The sequence below is a fragment of the Corylus avellana genome, chromosome ca1 (assembly GCF_901000735.1).
Source record: "Corylus avellana chromosome ca1, CavTom2PMs-1.0".
Lineage (NCBI taxonomy): Eukaryota > Viridiplantae > Streptophyta > Magnoliopsida > Fagales > Betulaceae > Corylus > Corylus avellana.
Genome location: NC_081541.1, coordinates 39,247,661 through 39,259,435, shown reverse-complemented (window position 1 = coordinate 39,259,435; position 11,775 = coordinate 39,247,661).

Genomic DNA, 11,775 nt, shown 5'->3' with positions numbered 1-11,775 from the left:
CCAAAACGACGTCGTTTTAGGCATTAATTTTTTTAAAAAAAAATTTATTTATTTTGCTTTTCTTTTTTTAAAAAAAAATAAATAAATAAAAATTTATGCCTAAAACGACGTCGTTTTGGGCTGGGTAGGTGTTGTAGTTTTAGGACACAAAATGACGTAGTTTTGGAAGAAGGTAAAATGGGTATAAAAAGTCATTGTTTGACTTTAACGTTAAAATGGTCCAAAGTGAGAGAAAATCAAAGTTCAGGGGGCTTAAGTGAGAGTTTTGAAAATTCAGGGGGTATGTCAAAACGGTTGGAAGTTCATGGAGGCTTTCTGAAGTTTTACCTAATTTTTAAAATCGTAAAGGCTTTTAGTAAAATATGTTTTTTTTTTTTTATCAAATATTTGTTATGTGAAATCGTAATTTTGATTTAAATTTTATCAAATAGATACTTCTTAGTAAAAATCGCGAATTTTTTTCCTATTTTATATTAAAAATTTTTTAAATCGCAATGCGGAACACCTTAAACGTAAATTATTCTTGCAAAATGGCACCAGATATTACAATTCATAGCTTTTTCCAGTTCATCTCATCCCATATTATTTTTCCTTCGGTATCTATAATATTTCACATAAATGGTAGATGTCATATGCTTGAAGTAAAATTTTATTGGTTGTTAAATCTATAATAGTGTCACACTCAATCAATCAGGGAAAAAAACAAAAGAATAAAATATCCTAGAATACTTCTTTCTTTCTTTTTCTTTTTTTTTTGAATTTGGCAATTTAATACCTAAGTTAATAAAAATTTTGAATTAAAGATATCTAGTCATTTGTCTCGAAAAAAAAAAAACTAAAAAGACTATTATGCCCTTCTCATGAAACCAAGAAAAAAAAAATTAGATGGTTGTCGTGACTCGTGAACCAGAACCTCTTTATTGGAAGTAGATGCAAAACAGCATTCACATCGCAAAATTTTAGTTAAGGAAAAATTACAGTTTATCCTTCTAAAGTTGACAGTATTTTTTAATTTGAACATTAAAGTTTTAATTTTTGCAATTTACCTCCCAAAGTTTTAAATTTTTGTAATTTGACCAATTATATCCAAAACGTCTCATATTGCCCCTAATTTTTATTTTATTTTTTAATTTTTTTTAAAAAAAATTCAGCGTGGCCGTAGCCACCCCTTTGCCCATCTGGCCATTTTTGCACTCCCAAAATTTTTTTTTTCATACAAATTTTTTTTTAAAAAAAGTCAAGGGCAATATGGGAATTTTGGGATAATATTGGTCGAATTGAAAAAAATTGAAACTTTGTGGGGGTGGATTGCAAAAATTGAAACTTTAATGTTCGAATTGAAAAACGCTGTCAACTTTGAGGGTGTAAACTGTAATTTTCCCTTTAGTTATATTTATCCAAAATATCATTTTTTTTTTCTATTTTAATTATCAACTTTTTAAAAACACATACATTTAGTTCAGCATTTTAACTGTCAACTTTTAATATTTTATTTAAAATTTATTATTTTTTATTCTTTATGTAGTTTTACAAGAGCGGAGAGGAAAGTTTAAATGATTTTTAATTAGAGAAGGGATGATAAAATGATTTTTTTATTAATAAAATTATAGATTGTTAACCTATAGTGCTCAATAACCTGCAAACTCTTGACTAGTTTGCTGAACCGGATGAAAAGTGATATTTTGTTGAACCGAAAGTAAATGCTTTGAGGTAGCAATGGACCATCTCCTTCTCGGCCACCCTTTTTATTTTGGGTGGCTTGCTGCCTCTCTACTAAGAGTAAACGAGCTACTCTGATTTTTTTTTTTTTTTAATTTTTTCAATATTTTTTGAGAGAATGGTATAATACTTTTTTTTTCATTATTTTGTTTTTTGTTTGAGAAAAAAATGATAGAGGTCTTAGATTTTTTTAAAAAAATCTTATATGATCGTAATTTATTTTTTGGGAAAAGTTCACATACTCCCTCAAACTACTACTCAATTAAAAATATTCATCCTCCCAAACTTTTAATTACGATAATATCCTCTCAAACTACAAAAAAAATTATCAATATCTCCCTAAATAACTAAAATACCCTTAATAAAATTCAAACAAAAAAAAAGAGTTATGATTAAGCCAAAAACTAAAAAGCCAAACTTCAAAGCATTGAGGATCATCCCAATGTCTATGTCTTCTAATTTACGAACATTGACTCATTTAATTAAACGGATCAGGTTGTAATTGACTTAAATAATTTTATACACATGCATCGACATGACCTGAAACGACACACACCATAATGTCAGACAATTTTTGACATGACTCGCAAACCCGATATGGACCCAACACAAATTTTACGGATTAGAGTTAAAGGGTCTTACCCGTTTAACTAAAGATATCGAATTACAGTTGACCTATATAGTATATACTTATGCATCAACACAACACAAACCCTACACACTAATACAAATTATCACTCCTACATGCTATTGAGTGTTACCTAAGTGCAACCATAGGAAGCTGTAGCATGTCTTATGTTCTTTTAATGGGGTCATATTCATCCAGGTTGGTTTTGATACACATTACTCTTTTAAGTGGTTTTTCATATCAGCCACTTTTTTTAAAAAAAAATAAAAAATAAAATAAAATTAAAACACATCACTTCAATTGGTGTGTTATTGGTGTTTTTTTTTATTAAAAAAAAAAAAGAAAAAAAAAAGTGGGTAACATAGGAAGTCATTTAAAACACATCATATCAACCGGTGTGAAATATGTGTAAAAAGTAGCATTATGTTGAAAGAGTAATGCTATACACCATACATTTATTTTACTCTTATCTTAGTTTGTTTATGTGGCACTATCAATTAGCTCTTTGATTTTTTTTTTATTAATAATAGCTTATTTGAAATATCACATTAATAAAATGAGGTAAAAAATAAGATAGCCTTCTCTTATTAAATATTTAGGTAGGAAATATATATTTTTTTAATAGGGTATGATATTTAGCTTACTGTTATACGATTGTCATACTACTAGAGAATATAGTAGTGAAGCCCTTAATTTTTAAAAAATAAATAAATAAATTTACTTATGTAGTAATTGATTTTTATTTCCACCTACCTATAGCAGACGTATAGGCATTACTCTTCTCACTAATACAACTAGAATTCAAAAGTAATTCTAGAAGTTTCTCTTGTGTCTCTCTTATGTTCCTCTAAAAATGAAATGGCTTTTAAAATCATCATTTGATCAAAATCCAATAATAATCAATCATAAGCCCATACATAATTTTAAGAGACACATATTTCTTGGAGGGACACAAGAGGGACTTGTAACATTACTCTAAAATTCAATCATATTTATAATAGATAGATATGATCTATCATCCCAAACGTCCTCCCAATCTTCTTTAACTTCAAGTTATGGATTGTATAAAAAACGTTAATTTTACAACTCATAACTTTTTTATTTTTATTTTTTTCTATTCAATAATAGGACAAGGATTATAAGAGAACGAATAAACGAAAAAGGGTGGTTCCCAACAATAAAATTCAATCAAAAAAGGTATTACAAAGAAGGAAACAAACAGTAGGCCAGGGACGTTTTTAACGGGGCTTGGTGGGGGACATGGCCCATTCTTTTTTTTTCGTTCGACCAACAATTTGATTGCTACAAATTTTCTAGTCATTCGATATTGCCCCTTTATATACTGCCCTAAACGCTCATCTCCCAAGCTCTTTTTTTTTTTTTTTTTTTGGAAAATGAGAATATCATTTCATTCATTTAGAATAAGAAAACATCTAGAGCCAAAAAGCTCTAAACAGAAAGAGCATGTTGCTCTATAGTAGCTATGTCAGAAATACATAAAGGAATCTCTTCCAACCAAACTCGCTCAGAAGGACCACTAAGAGCATACTTAGCTAATACATGAGCTGCTACATTAGCTTCACGATTTACATGTTGCACCAACCAGCTCCTACGTGTATTTAATATTAACCTAGCATCTTCAACAATATGCCGATAGGGAATCCAGTTCTACTATGTTTTTTGTAAGGCTTGGACAACTTGCAAGGAATCTCCTTCTAAGATGACATCTTGTAACCCCACCTCCTTACTAAACTCCACCGCTTCCAAAGCAGTCATAGCTTCACCAACAACTGGAGCCTGTATAACACTAATACATTTGCTTTGGGCAGCTATAACATTTCCTTGATCATCACGAGCTATCATGCCGAAGCCCATACATTTATGAATATTGTCTAAATCCACGTCCCAGTTCATTTTGTAGTATCCAACTGAAGGATTCTTCCACTGCACAACATTCCTTACTACTTGATTCCCTTCTCCCTCCATTGTGGCACACAAAGCCATATGATAATCAGATAGCATGGATTCAGCCTCCTGCGCAATTTTGCAAGGATGCAGGAACTCACCTCCATGGACTACAGTGTTCCGCCTAGCCCATATCCACTTCGTAGTGAGAGCAAATAAATTAAGATCATGGGTGCTGCATCTCTCCACCATTCCCGCGAAGACAACCATAAAAGAATCAAAATAATCATGACTTTTTTGTAAACTGCGACAGCTAGCACTCCAAACATCCGTCGCCAATAGACATTCCCATAAGATAAGAATAACAGATTCTGTGGCTCTGCAGCAAAAAATACAACCATCCTCCTTAACAATTCTCCTTTTTAAGAGGTTATCCTTTGTAGGAAGTATGTTACTACATCCTTTCCACAAGAAGACCTTAGCTGCATTTGGGACCTGCAATTGCCAAAGTTTTTTCCACAAATTCGTATATCCATAACCACCCGAGCTCTCTCCCATTTGTAAAGCCTGCCTCTCTTTTTCCATGTTGTACCCGCTTCTCACCGTAAACATGCCTGATGTAGTAGCTCTCCAAATTAGCTTATCTGGATATCCATATCTACTTATCGGAATATTACAGATAATTTCTACTTCTTCTTTCAAAAAGATATCATAGATAAGCGTAGTGTTCCAACCCCCCAAATTCCAATATATCAGTGATTCAACTCTTGCATCCACCGCCAATCTCATACATGGAGATTGCACTTCAAACGTAGTAGGGGTAGGCAGCCATTTATCACCCCATATCTGGACCGATTTCCATCTCCAATACGCCACAATAATCCCTCCGTAAGCACATCCTTAGCTGAAAGAAGACTTCTCCAAGCAAAAGAGGGTTTGTTGCCCAACTTAGCTCGTAGCATTGAACCCCTAGGATAATATTTTGCTTTTATGATTTGTCCTGCCAAACTCTTTGGAAACTGCACCAATCTCCAACATTGTTTTGCAAGCAAAGCTTTATTAAAGACCATAAGGTCACGAAAACCCATACCACCCTTATTCTTGGCAAACCCCATCTTCTCCCAACTCATCCAATGAATTTTCTTATCATTATCTTTATGTTCCCACCAAAATTTTTGCATAATACTATTCAACTCCCTACATAAAGTCTTGGGTAAAAGGAAGATGCTCATATTATAAGTTGGGATCGCTTGGATCACTGCTTTTAATAAGATTTCCTTTCCAGCTAGAGAGAGAAATTTAGTCTTCCAATCCGATACTCTCTTACATGAACGGTCAATAATATCTCGAAATTCACCAACTCGAGATTTTTCCACCAAAGCTGGCAGCCCCAGATATTTATCATAACGATGTGAGACTGGAATTCCTGTCAGATTAAGAATACATTCCCTTGCCTCCATACTAGTATTTCTACTAAAAAAGACAGCAGTTTCGTCCTTATTAAGTCTTTGCCTGGAAGCCTTCTCATACGCATCAAGCAAACCAGATAAACGTTGCCACTCTGTTGGGGAAGCCTTACAAAAAATTAAACTATCATCAGTGAAGAACAACTGATTAAGCCTTAGTCCACCCAAGGATGTGGGAACCCCCCTTAGCTACCCCAATATTGCAGCCCGCTGAAGTTGACAACTCAAAACCTCCGCATAAAGAAGAAAAAGGTAAGGGGAGAGAGGATCCCCTTGTCTAATCCCTCGTGACGGCCTAATATGGCCCACCGGTTGACCATTGATGATAATGGAGTAATTAACCGAAGTAATGCAAGCCATAATCAAACCAACCCATCTTGGTGCAAATCCCATCTTTTTCATAACCTCCTCCAAAAACCCCCATTCCACCCGATCATACGCCTTACTCATATCAAGCTCCAGAGCCATGTACCATACTCTACCCCACATACGAGAATGCATTGTATGTAAGGTTTCATAGGCAGCTAAGATGTTATCAGAAATCAGGCGGTCCGGAATAAACGCACTTTGAGTACCAGAAATAATGTGAGGCAAAATAGTTTTCAACCTATTTGCTAAAACTTTGGACAGAATCTTGTAGAGTATATTATAAAGACTTATGGGTCAGAATTCTGTGACTCTAGTAGGATTTCAGATTTTAGGAATCAATGCTATATGAGTAAAATTAACATTTTCCTCAAGAATACCAGAAGTAAAAAATTGGAGAGTTGCTTCACATACCTCATCACCTAGCTCTGCCCAATTATCTTGATAAAAACATACCGGTAACCCATCCGGTCCTGGAGAGTTCAAAGGAGCCATCTGAGAAATAGTTGCATAGATTTCTTCCCTTGTAAACATCCGAAGCAAATTCTCATTCATACCCTCAGAAACACTGCTCTGTAATGGTTCCAGACAAGCTTGGATACCTTCGGAGGTAGTAGAGGTAAAGAGGGATGTATAATACTGAATAAAAGCATTTTCAACCCCATCCGGGTTATTATGAAGCTAACCTCTTTCATTAAGGATACTACTGATTTTGTTAGTCCTTCTTCTCTGTTTAACACTGGCATGAAAAAACTTTGAGTTCTTGTCCCCCTGCTTCAACCAATGCTCATTAGCTCTTTGTCACCATTGTAAATTCTTATGTTCTAGAGGAGCATTAACTTCTTGCTGCACCACTTTGATTTGAACCAAATCTGGGAGCCCCTCTACCTCCTGTAGCATCTGCAGATTTCTAGTTTTACTAATAATAGCTCCCTCCGTGGGCCCTTGCTGCACTCTTCTCCATCTTAAAAGCACCTTCTTGCTATTCTCAATTTTACGGCAAACCTCACGCCATACTTTTGCCCCTGGAGTTTTAACTCTCCAAAGTTTTTTAATCAAATCACGGGCCTGCTGTTGTTTCCCCCACATGGCTTCATACATAAACCTCCTATGACATGAATTCACTCGTCTACTAGTCTGTTGGAACATGATCAATAATGGAGTATGATCAGAGCACTTACTAGCTAAAACTTTCACCTTTATCACTAGAAATAAATCCCGCCATTCTACATTAGCAGTGGCACGGTCTAGCCTCTCCTTTATGAATTGTCCCCTAGCCTTCATATTACACCATGTGTATTTTGAACCCCAAAACCCAAGATCCTTTAGATTGTATACTTCCATTGTATCATGAAAAACAGACATCTATCCCCGGGGCTTTTTTCCAGCACCAAACTTTTCAGACTCCTCCATTATTTCATTACAGTCCCCCACACATAGCCAAGGTATGGGAGAAAAAGACCGGAGATGGCGGAGGAGACTCCATGCCTTAAAACGTTTCGCCACTTCGGGATGACCGTAGAACCCAGTGAACTTCCAATGTTGACCATTTGACTCTTCTGTGATGTCAGCATTAATATGCCGTCTACTAAAATTTTGTATATCCACCCGAATTTCTACACTCCACAACAATGCCAATCCTCCGCTCCTACCGACACTATCAACCACAAACAAATTCTCAAACCCCATCTTAGCTTTTACATTTTCCATCCGATGGGCTACTAGTTTGGTTTCCATAAGGAAAACCATCTTGGGTTTCTTTTCTTTAACCAGTCGGCAAAGATCACGAACTGTCCAAGGGTTTCCAAGCCCCCGGCAATTCCAACTCAATATACTCATTGAGATTGGCGGGGCTGTGTAATAGCCTTCGCCAAATTCCTTATACTGACCGCAGGTGCATCTCCCTACCATTTACCTTTTTTCCCCAACCTTACCTTCCCCTTCGGACTTATCGAACCATCAAGCATCTCGTTTTGCATTTCATCCTCCCCTACGTATTCTCTGTTTCTTTTAGAAAATGGACTGTCACATTTTTTATCCTAGGAGAGATGTTTCTCTAGCAGGGCTGCAACTTCAGATATAATTGGCCCACCTTTACCCCTGCAGAATGACCCCATCGCCTGCTTTCCCTTATTTTTGACATTTTGTATTTTCCTGATGGTCCCCTTATTATTTTCCTTCACCACGTCATCCCCCTACCTGCTTAACATAGAACCATTTGCCAGGCCCACCTCCAAAGCAATAGTAGTTGCCGTTCTCTGGACATCCAAGGAAACTTCCCCCTTTAACTTGGGGAATATCCTTTAGCCACTTAGCATCACCCACTTGTATACCATGACTCCTAGACGGTTCCACTCCATGCAGAATATGTTCCCCCTCAGTAGAGATTATCGTCTCGGACCTACCAGAATTTAACTTCAACTCATGCAAAGATTCCAAAGCATCCGTACCTCTCATACTAGCTACATGTCCCAACTAAGAGATCCCATTCGCTCAAGCACAAATCTAGGAGATACACCCACATAACAGTTATCATGATTCCCACTCCTGGAAACTCGGCATTCATCGTTAACTCCCTCAAAAACCGGAAGAGAAAAATCAATCGGAGCTCCACCATCGGCACTTGCACTACCGCCAGAAGATAACTCCTGCCTACCACCCTCTCTTTCTGGACATGAATGCTCACCCACTTTCAACTTGTTGGAATATGCAGCTTCCAGATTTCCAACACTATAATTATGATCTCCAATCCGACCAACTCGGCTAATACCATTTCTAGCCTCAGAAACTGGGAAATAAGACTTACCCAGATCACCACCATCAAGATTTGCTCGACCTCCAGCAGAAGACAGTTGGCTACCACCATCTTTTCCCGGATATGAACGCTCACCCACATGCTCCACACCACCATATCCAGTTGGATATCTACCATCTTCCCCTAACCTGGAAGCCAACCTCCTTTCAACATCCCAAGTAAACGTTTGTAACCATCTGCTCATAACCACACCCCCCATTTCTTCTCAACATTTTTATCACCCATACTTCCCACATTAAATTCAGGACACCCCTCGGGCCATGAATAATTCGACCACAAGTAAAACAGAAAAGAGGTAGCTTTTCATATTTAAATGTAACCCAATGCACTTTCCCGACAATGTGAAGGATCTCCTTCGTTCAAGCAATTTGATAAGTCAAGTAGGACCCGAACCCGCAAGAAACTTCCCCATCCGACCCCATCACCGGCTACGTCCACATCCCACACCTCTCCCAGAGACTCTCCAATTTTACATCCAACCCCACCATTCATACAGACCAAAGGCATATCATCAATTTGAATCCAAAAAGGCGACTTGGAAAAATCCATCTGAGATGGAGGACTACCATCAAATTCATTCAAGACTAGTATATAGCGATCAAACAACCACGGTCTCCCTTCAAGCACCCTACACTTATCTTCTACTTTGGAGAACTCAAAGATCCACGTATTATCTTGCAATTCTTTAAAGACAATACTTCCCACAATCTTCCATAACCTCCTGATCATCATCATAAAAGCTTCCTTGTTGATTCAATTCTCCGAACCAATCCTGCCAACACTACATCGTTCACCTTTCTCCCTAAGATCCTTAATCTCCCCTTCCACAATTGTAATTCCTTCCTTCTCCCCCTCAGTAAGAGATATTCTATCACACATGATCTCCAATTCCTCCACCATTTCCTTACCTACTGCTCCCTGATTGTATCCACCGTACTCTACTCCTCAGCCGATCACCGGTTGAAGACTTAACACCATCACCTTTAACTTTCCCTAGAGAAACCTAAAGAGCCAGACTCCTCATCCATCTCCCAAGCTCTTCCTTGAAACTACTAATCATTTCCTCAAGTTTTGCGTAAGTAAATGATTTTGGAGCACCATCACTTTATATGAACAAACATGATAAATCTATAAATTGCAATTCCAGAAAAAGGCAACATCTCTTCCAAAGTCTCTTTCTCTCTCTCTCTCTAAAGACATTGAAGCTTTGCTCCAGTGCTACCATGGGAAGACAAAAAATTTCCTTTGCTTTCCTCCTCCCCTCCTCCCTTTCTACTCCCCTCTTCCTCTTCCTCTTCCCTCCTCCCCTTTCAAGCTTTCTGCCTCTTTTGAGGCTTTACCTATCTCCTTGTGAGGCTAAACTCACCTCTTTTGAGGTTCTATCTATTGCCTTTGGTAATCCATCCAAAAAGCTTGACTCTTCCTCTACCCTCTTCTCATCTTCTTCCTTTCCATTTATCATTTTTGTTTTTTTCACAGTTCAGCACCTGCCAATGCTCTAGTCACCTCGTTGAAGTTTTTGCATTTAGTTTTTTTCAAAACCAGATCTACTCACTTTAGGAAGGTCCACCCTCACATGCGCCATACCACCATGTTCCTGAGTCTCTTTGCCTTCCGCCACCCTCATCCTCGTACGGCAGTGCGCTGATGCATGTCACGCGTCTGTGAGTAGATCTTACTTGCTAGCGCATGTCCCACATGTCCCACCTATGTGGCGTTTGATGCCTCCATTCCTCCCCTCCGCTGAATACCACCACCATTGCTGGTCTCCTTCCTCTAGCACTGCAGACGGCGTGAACACCACATGTTGGCAGTGCCTTTGTTGTATTCCCCTCCGTTGAATACCGCAACCATTGCTTTTTTTTTTTTTAACTACTTTTTTTTTCCCTATACCTTTGTTGATTTTTATTTTCTATCTTTTCCTATGTTTCTAAGTTTCTATTGTAGTTATTACACAACAGGCGTTCAAGTACGACTAATGTGATGCCTCAAATACTTATAACGAAATAAATGTATTTATTCACATTTATAAAACACCCGCTATTTGAAATGACTTTAAAATCATTTTCTGTAAAAAAAAGTCAAATCTTCATTCTTTTAATTCAGACCAGACATTCGATCATAAACCACCGCACGTTCGAGGTAAAACCCTATGACAGTTGGTCAATAGTACGTCGAATGTTCGAGCCCAGCAGAAATTTTAACCTACTAGCCACCCCACTCGATCTTATCCAATCCATCGATGCCTATAAAAGCACTCTATGCATCCTTCATATTCCATTCCTCACCCTTGCACCCCTAGCAACACCAACCCTTGAGAGAGAAAGATCCTAAAGGGAGAAGGATGAGATTTTGATGGTGTTTTAACATCATTAAGGTAAACCTTGACACTCTAAACTTGTTTTTATGATGTTTATATTTGACCATATGATTGCCATGCTTTTTACAATTTGTGAATATACCATGATGATTTTATACAATTATCTCCCTTAAAAGCAATGAGATTTTCAAAATGTTATGCACACACTCTTGTTTTTCTGAGATTATTATGTTGTTATAGTTTGACATGTTTTTATTAAGCTATTAGAAGTTATAGTCTAACATGTTACAAGTTGGGTAAGAAAGAAGAACCTTGCATACATTCTGGTACCTGCCGAATGTTCAACACTTGTGACCGAACGTTTGATATCAAGCCTAAATGTTCGACAGTGTTCATAATCGATAATTAGGGTTTTCCTGACGTTTTAGCGAGTTTAATTTCCAACTAGAATTTTACATGCATGAAATAGGTTTTCTAGGCACTATGTAACATTAGAATATGTTTCATAATAACAAGATTTCAGAATGTTCGACGATTTGAATCAGAGGACGAGGTA